This window comes from Hyposmocoma kahamanoa, unplaced genomic scaffold (assembly GCF_003589595.1).
Source record: "Hyposmocoma kahamanoa isolate Upper Pololo Valley unplaced genomic scaffold, ASM358959v1 81, whole genome shotgun sequence".
In the NCBI taxonomy this organism is placed as follows: domain Eukaryota; kingdom Metazoa; phylum Arthropoda; class Insecta; order Lepidoptera; family Cosmopterigidae; genus Hyposmocoma; species Hyposmocoma kahamanoa.
The window spans coordinates 4,849,140-4,864,457 of NW_020654080.1; positions in this window are offsets into that span (position 1 = coordinate 4,849,140).

Genomic DNA, 15,318 nt, shown 5'->3' on the forward strand with positions numbered 1-15,318 from the left:
GGAAATTAGTAACTATTCTATACACAGTTAAAACTTAAAGACTTTAACGTCAGATCTAGTATGTTTGCCTGGCTATCATTTATACAAGATAATAAGAGGACGTTAAAAACTACCTACCCACTTTGGAACTCAGTAATTATTTTATATACAGTTCAAACTTAAGACTTGAAAGTCAGATTTAGTATGTTTGCCTGGCTATCATTTATACAAGAAAATAAGAGGACATTAAAAGCTACCTACTTACTTTGTAGCCATTCTATACATATTTACAATTTAGACTTAGCCTGAACCTATATATGCTTACATATCATTTAAATGATAACCAATAAATTACATAAGTCGAGTAGAGCTAATAACAATTACAATTAAATAGTACCTAACTAATCACAACAATCAACATAAACGTATAGAATGTAAACAGAAAATTCTAAAGACGGAATGGGCGGCCACAATGGAACTGCAAACACTCTAGATCTAAAAGAATTGCTAATCAAAATCGAACAAATAAGTAAAATAAAGAAATTGTGCCGCATCGACTGAAAAAATTTGCCATTGAATTTTACAATAAACATGACATAACAAAATCAAGTACTATAATTACGAAATGGCAAACTTGTTCTAGTATGTTTGTCGAAATATGAAACGCACAAGAGAATAAAAGGACATCAAAATCTACCTCCCACCCCGTAACTATTCTATATAATATTTACAATGTAGACATGAAAGTCTGGTCTTGTATGTTTGCCTAGGTATCATTAATACGAGAGAATAAGAGGACATTAAAATTACCTACTTCTTTTTTGATTCTATACATATTGACAATTTTTAAACTTAAAAGTGAGGTCTAGTATATTTGCCAGGCCATCATCATTTATATAACAGACTGAGAGGACGTTAAAAACTATCTACTTACGTCGTGCCTCAGTAATTATTCTATACATATTTACAATTTAGACTTGAAAATCTGGTCTTGTATGTTTGCCTAGCTATCATTAATACAAGAGAAAAAGAGGACATTAAAAACTACCTACTTAATTTGTGATTTTGCACATATTTACAATTTTTACTTCTTAAAGTGATGTCTAGTATATTTGGCTGGCATTCATTTATACAAGAGAATAAGATTACATTAAAACTACCTATTTTGTGATTCTATACATATTTACAATTTTTAGTCTTTAAAGTGAGGTCTAGTATGTTTACCTGGCTATCATTATACAAGATAATAAGAGGACATTTAAACTAGGTACCTACCCATTTTGTAACTCAGTAACTATTCTATACACATTTTCAATTTAGACTGTAACTGTTTACAGTTACAATTAATTAGTTAATTGTTTACCTCTGTAGGTCTAGTATGTTTGTTTGCGTATCAAAACACAAGAGAATAAGAGGACATTAACAACCTACCCACTTTGGAAATCAGTAACTATTCTATACACAGTTAAAGCTTAAAGAGTTTAAAGTCAGATCTAGTATGTTTGCCTGACTATCATTTATACAAGAGAATAAGAGGACGTTAAAATCTACCCACCCACTTTGGAACTCAATAAACTATTCTATATACAGTTAAAACTTAAGACTTTAAAGTCAGATCTAGTATGTTTCCGTGACTATCATTTATACAAGAGAATAAGAGGACGTTAAAAACTACCTACCCACTTTGAAACTCAGTAACTATTCTATACACAGTTAAAACTTAAGACTTTAAAGTCAGATCTAGTATGTGTGCCTGGCTATCATTTATACAAGATAATAAGAGGACGTTAAAAACTACCTACCCACTTTGAAACTCGGTAACTATTCTATATACAGGTAAAACTTAAGACTTTAAACTCAGATCTAGTATGTTTGCCTGGCTATCATTTATACAATATAATAAGAGGACGTTAAAAAGTACCTACCCACTTTGGAACTCAGTAATTATTCTATATACAGTTAAAACTTAAGACTCTAAAGTCAGATCTAGTATGTTTGCCTATCATTTATACAAGAGAATAAGAGAACGTTAAAAACTACCGACTTGCTTTGTGACTTAGTAACTATTGTATACATATTTACAATATTAAGACTTCAAAGTCTGGTCTTCTATGTTTGCCTAGCTATCATTAATACAAGAGAATAAGAGTACATTAATAACTACCTACTTACTTTGTGATTCTATACATATTTACAAGGCTGAGTCTTTATAGTGAGGTCTAGTATATTTGCCTGGCTATCATTTATACAAGAGAATAAGGAGACATTAAAAGCTACCGACTTACTTTGTAGCTATTCTATATATATTTACAATTTAGACTTATCCTTAACCTATGTATGCTTACATACCATTTAAATTAATAATTAATAAATTACATAAGTCAAGTCGAGCTAATAAAAATTATAATTAAATAGTACTAAACTAATCACAACAATCAACATAAACCTATAGAACACAAAAGGAAAACTCTAGGGACGGAATGGGCAGCAACAATGGAACTGCAAAGACTCTACTACTCTCAAAGTCGAACAAAAAATAAAATGAAAAAGTTGTGTCGCTTCGAGTGAAAACATTTATCATTGAGTTTTACGACAATCTTGAGATAACAAAATCAAGTACTATAATCAACGAAATGGCAAACTTGATAACAATAAAATAAACAACAAATATAAAAATAATTAAATAGAAATTAAGAACTGCGCAATCTAGTTGATCTATAACTTAAACCTTTGGTGACTTTACTTTGGATCAAGTTTTCCGTTTCTGCTGCCTTTGGTCTCGAATCAACATTGTGTATTCTTCTATTAAAATTGATGCACCATTGTCTACCTTGCATTTTTATAACGTAAAGGAAAAAAGCAGTTAAAAAATTTTTCTTGTGTCGCGAGCAGGTAAACCAAGCTGTATTAGTATTTTTCTGCAAAATTGAGAGTAATTCTGGGTAAACGTAAACATAGCAAATTTGTGGCAAAAATTTATCGATTAAGTAAATACTCTCCCATACTAATGAACTAATGTTTTTTGAAGGATAATAGAGTGTTTGTTTTTCTAAATTATATTCTCGATTAGCAATTAACGTGTGAAACGGTTGAACATCTGTAGACAACAATGCATCTTTACAAGGTCGCAGTCAACACACTGCAATTTAGGCAACAGGCAGCGACAAATTGCACCAGCGATGTATGACACACTATTGGTTTGCATAAGATTTTCTTATGGGATAGAGTCTATTAATTCACAATTAATCACAATTACCTCGGAATCGATATTGTTAGAGACTGTCTGTCTGTTACGTTGTACCAAATTTGTCAAAGTTCCTAACATTGCATCATCATCAGTGGCGCAGTTTGTGTATAATGATTTTCCAGATGAGATGTTATTGATCAACAACGTTTTATAGGCTGAGACAAAGTGGGTGCAATCCGGATTGGTATTGAAACCACCATGAGCTCTAATCTGCCCAAAAAAATTTTCAAGTGGATCTTGATTTAAACGTCTCAGATTTAAGAATTTCACTCCCTCTAATCTAGACAAATGAGTCCATAAATGCTTAATGCTTTTAATGTAGTGTACAAAATGTTTAAGGCTAATAGGGTTACTTTCCCTAGGATCTGAGGCATCAAATCTCATTGAATTTATTTTCTTCACAGCATTATTCCAGAAAGAAAAGTGTTCGGAATTTAATGTCAAAGCTTGTTGCAATTTACCGCGAGTATGGCCAAAACAATTCAGACTATCGTACAAATCATTCATAAATAGCAAAAGTTCTGCTGTGAACAAACCATTTTCAATGTCCACTCCAGGTACAGCATATCCGTGTTCTTCTTGTACAAAAAGTAGTGACTTCATGTATAGATCCAGAGACGTGGCCACCTGTCTGCTGAAAACCTTAGCTGCTAGTTTGACCTGAAAAGTGAAATTCAGATTGTTTTTTATTAAGGTCATAAAATAAAAACATAATTAATACTTATATAGTTCCTATTCTAGAAAAAATTAAAATATTTACATATAATTTTTCTAAAATAGGAACATAACTATTTTTCTTCATTATCTTTATTCATTTTAATTTCATTGACAGGTAAGGACAATCTTTTAATTGTGCATTTCAATAAATTTTTCTTCTTAATTAAAGTCTTGGATTCAATCTCATGCTGAAAACTAAATCTTCACTAAGGATTTGTTTTTATAACAACATATCTGCAGCACATAAAATACGTAAAATTCAAGATAATACCATTTCAAAACGTAAAACCCGACACATCAATGAAACCGTCGCAGTGTATTTTGACCTGAAAAATGGACTTGCTTTTTTTATTCGCCTATTCGATAGAGAAAGTTATGCAGAAACCAAGAAAAGAACTCCCGTGTGTCAACTTTGTGTATTAATGAAGATATAATGGTGGTTCCAGCCTGGGTGTTCTGGGTAAAGGATACTAGTCCTGAGTGGTTTTCTTTGCTCAGTACTCATAGTACAGGAAAATCCCTAGCTGGAGAACAAGTAATTGGTATGGTTAATGTAGACAGTGGTGTTACCAGCGATCGGAATTGAGGTAGTTAAATAACTTAAACTTCGATTAAACGTAAAAAATAATGTGGACATTCCCTTCTATAAATCCCGGAACTTCTCGGTGATTATATTTGAAAAGGCGTATTATTTATAAAAATGTTTCAAAAAAAATATTATAATAGTTGTGTTTCTATAGGTGCGTACTGCAAAAGATTGTACTAGTACATTTGCGACAAATTATTTCCTATTGAAAATTTACTACATATTATTATCTCAAAAAATAATATAGTTGCGTTTACATAGGTTTTTACAAAAAAAAATCCAAGACAACTTTCCACTTTGCACACATATTTCGCTGTAGAAGATTCTTTCACACGTACGAGAACAAGTTAAAAAAACAAACAATAGACACCTTTGCCTTTATTAAATCTTGGCGGTGTAGTATAAGAATTGTTATTGTTAAGCACCATGTATTTACATCTATGTTATAACTTATTATATGCAGTTTTAATCAAGCATCGAGTTGTCTCATTCGTCTCCGTCTTACGCTCTCCCTACATGGCGACTCTGCCATTTTTGGGATATAGCTAGTTCCCGGTTACAGTTTGGCTCAACGGACTTAAAATGTATATTATTTATTCTAATCGACACTTAGCTCACACGGTCGTAAACGTGACGTTTACGTGGACGTAAATTTTAGTGCAAAAAATGTGTAACTCAAAAATACCTGAAAAACCGGAAGTCACCGCACAAGTCGGTGTTAACAACCAAATTAGAAACAATCATATCGTGACCAATGTTGGAATCATTTCGTGGTCCATGGTGGCAATTATTATAATACTGTTAATGGTTGGAGCTATCGTTATGATCCGGTATTGTGTGAAGTGCTTCAATAAAAGAGTGCAGCGAGGCGTTGATGCAGGTATAATACGGTTAAACAAAATGTAAAAAGGAGCGAGCATTCCTTGTAACGACGACGACCCCGATTCCTTATGAAGAAACCTGAGTCGCAAGATGTTCCTGTCACGAAGCAAATTGCTTTGATAAACCAGTGTACTAGTGAGTGAAAACCCCATTCAATATCAGTGTAAGTGTGGTGAAAATTATGAAAATTTAAGTGCGAAAAAAAAATTTTTTTTATTAAACAGTTATACTACATTATAATACGTACATTATGGACTTTAAGTATATAATATGAATAGTATCAAAATATAGGTAAGTGCGATTTTATGTATGTCAGAATATCTGGAAAATTTAAATGAAGAACTTTCAATGGTTAGAACCTACTTAATTAAAATTGGACCTAAAAGACGATGTGGAAAAATAATTGAAACGAAATTGTAGAGGCAAACGAATTATTAGAACAATATAATACTTATATAGATGCTATTACTAAGGTATATCATTTAAAAAGTAAACAAGAAAAAATTTTAATTGATAAATATTGTCAGGATACCTCACTGCACTTAAAGTTATTGTACAGTGAGGTAAAGAATCTTTGCAATATAAAAAAAGAAAGTAAAGAAATAATATTAAAAATGGCAACGTTCGATCTGAAGGTCGCCTTAAGTCTTCTGCCAGTCATGACTGACAAAGAAGAAAATACGAAAGAATTAATTGATAGTATTGAGTACTATGCTACTACCTTAGATAACGAATCGAATAAAAAATTAATTTCTTTTATTTTAAAAACCAGGCTGTCTCAATCGGGTAAGCTAAAATTATCTAGTAAATACGAGAATATATCAGAATTACTGACCGATGTGTGCAAACAATTATTACCAAGAAAATCAGCATCGGCTATACAAAAGAAACTTCAAACATGTAAGCAAAATGAACGCTGTTGCTGATTTTAGCAAGGAAATTTCTGAATTGTTCGCGGATTCAACTATTACCCAATCGGACGGAAATTCTGATCATTATAATGTTCTGCGCCCGTTAAACGAAAATTTCGCAATTAAACGGTTTGCCGACGGGCTTAGAAACCGTAGAACAAGTACAATAATTGCAGCGCGTGATTTTAATACACTAAAAGACGCTATTCAAGCAGCGCAAGATGAAGAGATCACGACAATTTCCTCAGCGTATGTAATGGGCATGTCCGCTCAACCCCGTGGATTTACACCCCCCCACCGAGCAGCGAAAGCGCGCGGAGGACACAGAGGATACGCGCGAGGGCAGTCGGCCGTAAAGGTAAATACACCAAATTATTATTACAGACGGCCACAGAACTCTTATCACCCAAGAAACCCAAGAGTGTTTTCTCGTGGAAACTCGTACAGGGGTAGGTATCAGGGCAATCGCCGTCAATTATCCCATAGGAATGTGAACTTTATATCCACGACAGGTGACCCCCGCATGGCAACGTAACGTGACCGTGATGAATCAGAGCAAGCAAACGCGTCACATTTGAATCATTTTTTTCGAGTATGACTATGTATTTATGTGCAACAGCTTATGTAAAGTATGTATTGATTTGGACAAGCATGAACACAACAAAAGCGAATGGCTAATCGACACCGGCGCTTCGATTTCAGTTGTCAAGCACGATAGAGTAAAATGTTTACGCATTCCATTCCACAAAGAAAAACTTTAGGTCAACGGCGTTGGTGGAAGCGTACAGTCAGAAGGATATATTTATTTACAGCTCAAAATTGATACCTACACTATAAAACATAAATTTTATGTATTTGATAAAATGCCATTCAAAACTGATGGAATTTTAGGGCTAGATTTTTTTAACAAAGTACAAAGCAGTTGTAGACTTCGAATTAAATGAATTAAGAATTTGTAATTTAGAGAGACCTGTCACATTACCCATTACTTACTTGAAACAAGATAGTTCATATTTAACAATTCTAGCAAGAAGCGAATCAATTCATTATGTGGACACGAAGTTAAAACAGGAATGTGTCATTAGTTCTCAAGAATTATGTCACGGAGTATACATTGCTAACATTATAGTACAGCCGCATAATGGTAAGGTACCTTTTAAAATAATGAATACACGAAATGAGGATGTAATTTTGAATTATTTTAATTTAAACGTTTCTAAGTTAAGTGATTATTATTTATGTCACTTTAATAAGTCGAATATGAACGCAGAGAGGGTCAAGTCTTTGTTTTCTTTACTAAAATTTGAAAATCTAAATGAGGAAGAACAAAAGTCTATTGAAAACATTTGTGCCAAATTTCCAGACGTCTTTCACGTACCAGGAGATAAATTGACAACGATTTCATTATACGACCATACTATTGAATTAAAGCCACATACTACTCCTGTTTACGTAAAGCCGTATCGTTTACCACAAAGTTAAAAATCGGAAATAGGTAAAGAAATAAAAAGTATGCAAGCCGATGGAATAATAGAGGAATGTAGGAGTGCCTGGTCGAGTCCATTGTTACTAGTACCTAAAAAGCTAGATTCAACGGGTATTAAAAAATGGCGTGTAGTAATTGACTACAGAAAATTAAATGAAAAAGTTCAAGATGACAAGTTTCCTCTGCCAAATATTTCAGACATTCTAGACTCGTTATCTGGTGCAATGTATTTCACTACTTTAGATCTCTATCAAGGATTTTATCAAATAAAATTAAATAAAAACAGTCGACAATACAATGCATTCACAACAACCAAAAATCAATATCAAATGACTAGATTACCAATGGGACTAAAAACTAGTCCCAATGCGTTTTCTAGAATGATTACGATTGCTATGTCGGGATTTAATTACACCCTAAACAGCCTATGGAAATAACCAGTACGTCAAGTTATGCATTTGAAAAGATTTATTTAGACATATTTGGTCCTCTGCCTACAGATAATTTTTTTTGCCGGTCATTCTTACTTTCTCACGTTACAGTGCGAACTATCAAAGTTCATAGAGGCATATCCGCTACACACAAAAGATGCTCAATCGGTTGCATCTGCTTTTGTAAATAATTTTATTTTGCGTTTTGGCCTACCCAGGGAAATTGCAACAGATCGTGGATCTGAATTCATTTGAAACACAATGGACGAAGTTTGTAAACTATTAAAAATTAAGAAGCTTACTTCAACAGCGTACCACCACCAGTCCATAGGAGCGCTCGAGAATACACATAAGACCATAGGTGCGTATTTACGTATTAATTGCCTTAACCGAACATGTTCGTGGAGCAGCTGGCTGTCGTTCTGGTGCTTCGCGTACAATAATACGGTACATACAGAGACAAGGTACACGCCGCATGAACTGGTATTCGGAAAGTCGTGCAAATTGCCGAACAATTTAAATTCCGGTATAGATCCTTTATATAACTACGATAGTTATCCACATACATTAAAATATAGATTACAGGTTGCACAGCAAGATGCAAGGAAAAACTTATTAGGAAATAAGTTAAAACGGAAGAAGGCCTATGACGTATATGTTAATCCAGAGACGTACACTAAAGGTAATTATCTGCTACTTAAAAATGAAACAGGCAACAAAATAGATAGTACATATTCGGGTCCATTTTTAATTAATGAAGATTTAGGATGTAATGATAAATAATAAGGAAGAAATAGTCCACAAAAATCGCACAAAACCTTATATTATGTAAAATACATAAGTAAAGTAGGTACCCACATAATTAATTTAAGTACCTTATTGTATGCAAAATAATAATTATTATTATAAAATTAATAAAAATAATATATTGCTTTTTGACTACTAAACAAAATAAAATGTAACTAACTATATTACCCTTTGTAACTATGCTATAAGAAAATATATGTATAAGTATTTGTTTTGTATAACGATAGAAATAAAATAGAAATTATATAAATTTTATTTTATTTTTGTAACAGGGAAAGTGTAGTATAAGAATTGTTCTTGTTAAGCACCATCTATGTTATTACTTATTATAATGCAGTGTTAATCAAGCATCGAGTTGTCTCATTCGTCTCCGTCGTACGCTCTCTCTACAGCGGTTCTACAAAGAAGTAACTTCTTTCTCTTTCATACAGCATAAAAAGCAGTAACTGCTACCTCTTTCACACAGTACGAAAACAAGATAAGATAAACAATAGAAACTATTGCCGTTATCAAATAGCGTTTTCTATTGTTTGACATCTTGTTTTTACCATTTTGTTATTTAATATAACTGGAAATGCTAGAACTGCTCAACAATGTCGGTTTTATTTCAGACACATATCTTCCCAGGCAGTGTTGGGCGTTAATCAATTATATTTCAATCTGAAATTCAATCAGATTAAAAAATCAATTCAATTGAAATCAATTGCAATTGCGACGTGTCGCAATTGATTTGATTGCAATTGATTTTAATTGCAGTTGATTTCAATAGAATTGATTTTAATTGCAATAATTTTTTTTAGTTGTTCGAAGAAACAATTGAAACCAACAATTAAAACCGAAACTACCGAATAAAAGTGTCATTACGAATATGGATTAGGGGGTGGGTTAGCGCTGGGTTAGATAGTGGGCTCACCCACCCCCTCACCCACCCACTCACTCAAAGTCGTGTCCGCCATCTTGGATTTAGAAATGAGTGCCATATTTGTAATGAGCACCCCAAAATACCTTGAAAACGATACCCAACTTGCCATTATTTGAAAACTCGTGCCCGCCATCTTGGATTTAGAAATGAGTGCCATATTCGTAATGAGCACCCCGAAATACCTCGAAAATGATACCCATATTGCATTTACTTGAAAAGTCGTGTCCGCCATCTTGGATTAAGAAATAAATGCTATATTCATAATGAGCACCTCCAAATCCTCGAAAACGATACCCAACTTGCCATTATTTGAAAAATCGTGCCCGCCATCTTGTATTTAGTAATGAGTGCCATATTCGTAATGAGCAGCCCCAAATACCTCGAAAATGAGACCCAACTTGCCATTATGTGAATAATCGTGCCCGCCATCTTACCTTCTAACACACCTCCTAACTCAAACTTTAGGTAAATTAACTCCCTTAATTCTGTAGCAGTAGGACGTGTGGATTCTAAACCTGCGATAGAAGGATGGATTTCGATATCATTACTAGCACAATGTAGTCCACGCCGAGTGTGTAATGGAAGCTATAACAACAAATAATCTATTTTCGCTTTGTATAACAACCTTTGATATAATTTCTAAGGATATAAGCACTCACTGTATATATACAACAAAAGATATAACAAAAAAAGGCATAATTTCAATGTGTATAATGAACCTTCAGTATAACAAACATTACATATAATGATTAAGTGATATAAAAAACAAATGGTATAAGAAGTACCAGTATAATGTATTAAATAATATAACACAATATTTCGTTTTAGGAATAGTTGAAGCACTCTATATTATATTGATAAGAATTTTTATTTAAATAAATATACAATCGCAAAATACAATTGTGTTTGTATCGCTTTAAGTGCTTTTTGTGTTAAAAAATATATTTATTAAAACTTTAAATAGAATATTTAGTTGCATATACTATTGCTAACCTAACCTAAACTCACAGGAGGAGGTCGAACTAACTCGCAAATGCAAACAAATTCTGTTCTGGCACTTGTCTGCCACTGCCGCGGCACGCTCGCTGCGTTCTTTCAGCTCGCGCAGCTTTATCATATACTAACGTAACCTAAGCGCACAGGAGGAGGTCGAACCAACTAGGAAATGCAAACAAATTAGGTTCATTTTCCATTGCACCTGAACACCACCGGAATTATATTAATAATACATTATACTCAGTAAATGTTATATCTGAAGTGTTTATATAAAATGAACATTATGACATAGGTATATTAGATTGAAATTTGTTATATCAATTGTATATTATACCCCATGATCTTTATATCATGCAAGAATATGTCAAATGTCTGTATACCATAAATTAATTATATCTGTTGAACATTATATTAACTAAAAATATGTCATTTGTTATATATTACAAACTGCACCCGTCCACGCCATTTATTATAGGAATCCAAACAATTTAAAAAGTAAGTAAGATATGACTTTGTACTAAAAGACCCTTAGTTTTGAAAAAAAGCAAATTATCTACTAAAATCTTAATAATTTACCTTCATCTTGTCATATGATTGAGGATTAAGATGCTTGTCAGTCAGTTTAATGGAGCGGGCTTTCCCTGCCCTGCCGTCCACTCTGTACAGCTGCTCCAAGAAGTTCCATTGGGCTCGTGCTCGTTGTCCGTCAAGTAGGAGATCCTTTTTCTGGAAATTGTTACGAAAACATTTTAATAAATGTGGCACATCAAAAATATGGTAGATCACATTGTTATTAATCTTATAGAATATGTTATTTGGATCAGTGCTATTGTTTTGTAATAATTCAGCATTAGTATCTGCTGTCAATGATTTTATGGTTGCAACATTGGCCGAGCCTTGATCACTCACAGTGGCTCGTACACAAAAACCAGTTTTGAAAACAGCAATAATTATTTCTTTAACAATGTTCTTTAAGGTAAATGTTTTAACTCCATCTCTAGCAAAATAAAAGGCAACTGGAAATTTCCATCTACTAAACAGGCCACGTAACATAAATACTAATGCCTTGTCTGCTACATTGGAACTCCTTTGTCCAGAGTCAAGATCTTCAAATCCCTCAATTACCCCAGTGTGAAAATTAAAATGTAAATTTTTATTAATGGCCATTTCATCAAAAAGTAAAACACATTGTTTATCTTTCTCTGACTTGCCGAAGGCAGCATCAGCCAAATGTTGAAAAATAAAATCATTGACTCCAGGTCGCAACGGGACATTAGTCAACAATGAATTTAGCGTGGACTTGGATGGTAGAATAAAAAAATTTCTCAAATGAGCATAACATTTTGGACTTAACTTTGATAAAGAAAGTGAAAATATTTTTTCATCACTGGTGTATCTGCGGCCGTGAGGTTTCACACCTGTTAAACGGAGCTGTGAATCTATTAAAAGCTTTCCAAACTTGTTCAAAGATTTATATTTTTTGATGAATTGTAATGTTTTAGGACAACTAATTAGATTGGATTTGCGCTTTATGTTATAGTACTTACTTTTCCACAAGCGTATCTTAGATTTTAACATTTTATTGTTATCACGCAAAATTTCTTTCCGGGGTGTTACTTCCGATGGCAATAAGCGCACTCTCCTAACTATATCATGTCTACGACTACGGACCACTTTAGAATGTGTACGAACTGGGGTAGTCAGGACAGTGTGAGAATCTTGTGTAACACATTCATGAGAAAACAATGAAGGTTGTATACTAGAGGGCCCGGGGTCGACACCATGTGATTGCACATTATCTGCCTGAGAATCAATTAAAAAAGGTTGAATACCAGAGGTCCCGGGGTCGACACCATGTGATTGAACATTATCTGCCTGAGAATCAATTAAAAAAGGTTGTATACCAGAGGGCCCGGGGTCGACACCATGTGATTGCACATTACCTGCCTGAGAATCAATTAAAAAACTAGATGGTAAAGACACACTCGGATTACTAATATCATAAGACAGATCGTCGGTGGGAGTTAAATGCAATATAGGTATCGCATCTTTTGTCAGTTTATTTTGTTCATTTATATGTTCAGGATAAAAATGTTTAGGGCAGAATCGACAATTTTGAAGTTTCATTGGTTCACGGTCATAGTTTTCAAAAAATGGGCATGCTTTCTTCCATGCCTCCCATCGTGTTTTATCGGTGTATGGAGCAAGAAAAAGTTTAAAATCCTTTCGTCGACTACTACACCCCGGAATAGCGCATCTGTGAGACATTTTAGAATAAAATAACGAGCACAAATGTATATGGAATGGAAAATAACACGCGCACGGGTATAGCTATTTAAACCGCAAATAGACCAGGATAAAACAAATAGTTATTGTGAATTATGTAGTTTGATGATTAGATAATAAAATAAGACTTAGCCATATCGTAGTTATACAAATCCGTCACGATGAGCACAGTAAATCACAACACAAAACAAAATGACGACAAAATTAAACCATAGGCGCCATGTTTTCTTCCACTTTCCTTCCGAGTGACGTTAGTTAGACTGACATATGAATAAAAAGTGTGTAACACACACACACATTGACACAACAGCATTTCCTAATAGAAAGAGAAAAAAAAGTTGGTGAAATGTACAGTTCCATGAGTGCAAGAGGAAGGGATAAGTCGGCTAACGAGCGGCTAACGAAACAAACCGAATGTCCTCGGTTGAGTGGGGCTGATGTCAATATTTTTTAAATTATTTCGTGACCTAGGACTCGGATTCAAGTCTTTTAGTCGAAATATTACACATTTTTTTGTTCTGACAACTTTTATCTTTAAAACGGGAAATGATATTTCTACACTGGGAAACTTACTAAATCTATGGGGAAACTTCAAAACAATATAACTTAAAAAGGAAATTTCAAACGGGATTAGCAAGAGAGCAAAAAGTGTTTAGGCTAAGAAATATAAACAAACAATTAGTACGAAGAAGTATTTTTTATATTATTTTCTAATGTAAATGTGGATACATAAGTACCTGTTTAGTGGTAGAGCTCCTTGTGAAAGACATCGTCCAGGGATGTATTGCCACCTTACCTATTTCTACCGCCAAGCAGTAATGTCAGCATTACTGTGTTTCGGTTTTGAAGAGTGAGGATGCTGGTGAAATTACAGGCACATGGGACTTGTCAACTTATCTGAGGGGCACAGTGTCAGTGCCCCTCAGATCTGCGATTTAAGCTCTGAGTGGCACTGTAACTGATATGGTCAGGCGTGTAGCTTACCTTCAGACGAACGACTTGTTCGTCCCTTCAATTTAGTTCGTGTAGCTGGAAAAAAGAGATTCATTAGCAATCTTCTTTCAATCTCCTCCCTTTATGTGGAGTTCATGAATTAAAAAAAAATCACAAACAAACTAAACCTACTCGGTCCATAATGGAAGCTATCGAAGGTCTACTAAGAGGCTTCGTTAGGAAATTTGCATTTTGTAGGTTTGCCCCCACATGCTTTACTTGGAGTTTTCCATCTGCAACCAATTTTCTGACAGAAATGTCTTATTGCTATGTGCTTTGTTCTTTTATGCAGATCCGGATTTTGAGCTAGTTTTACTGCGGCATCATTATCAACTTACAGAATTGGCATTTGCTTTAGAACAGAAATCTCATTAAGTAGCTTTTTCAGCCACACGATTTCGCGTGCTGTTTCGCTAGCTGTGACAATTTCAGCCTCAGTCGTAGATATAGCTACTGAAGTCTGCTTTCGACTCGCCCAAGCTATTGCTCCGACAGCATATAGACACAGTATGCCACCTGTTGGTGCCCTTTTGCTTGTCTCATGATTGGAACGCGACCAGATATTGAGATTCTGATTCTGATTGCTGTTATGTTTACAATTATTATTACAAATGTTTTCAATTATTTCAATTTGCAACGTCATTTACAATTTCAATGTTTATACTATTATTAAATGTATTTAAGGAGTACCTACATACTTTTCCTCCGTGTCGCATAGACGTGGATACCCTTGTGTAAGTATATAGAAAATTTATTGGACAATATAACAAAAGATGGATGCACATACACAAGCACAAAGTAACGACAAAATCGAAGGCAATTTAAGATGTTAATGAAGCGCCAACTTCGCCGCATTCACAAATGTCAACGACTACATAGAATCTGGCAAGGTGAGCGTACAAGTGTACACTTACCTATCTAAATTTATTTTAAAAAATGATATAAAAATTTAGCAGATGTCAAAACAATATTAGTCCTAGATTTCCCTCGCCTAATCACTTATTTTCACTCTTTCTCCACCATCCTAATTCAGTTACCAAATTTCCTTATAACTTTACCCGTTTTAAAAACAAGT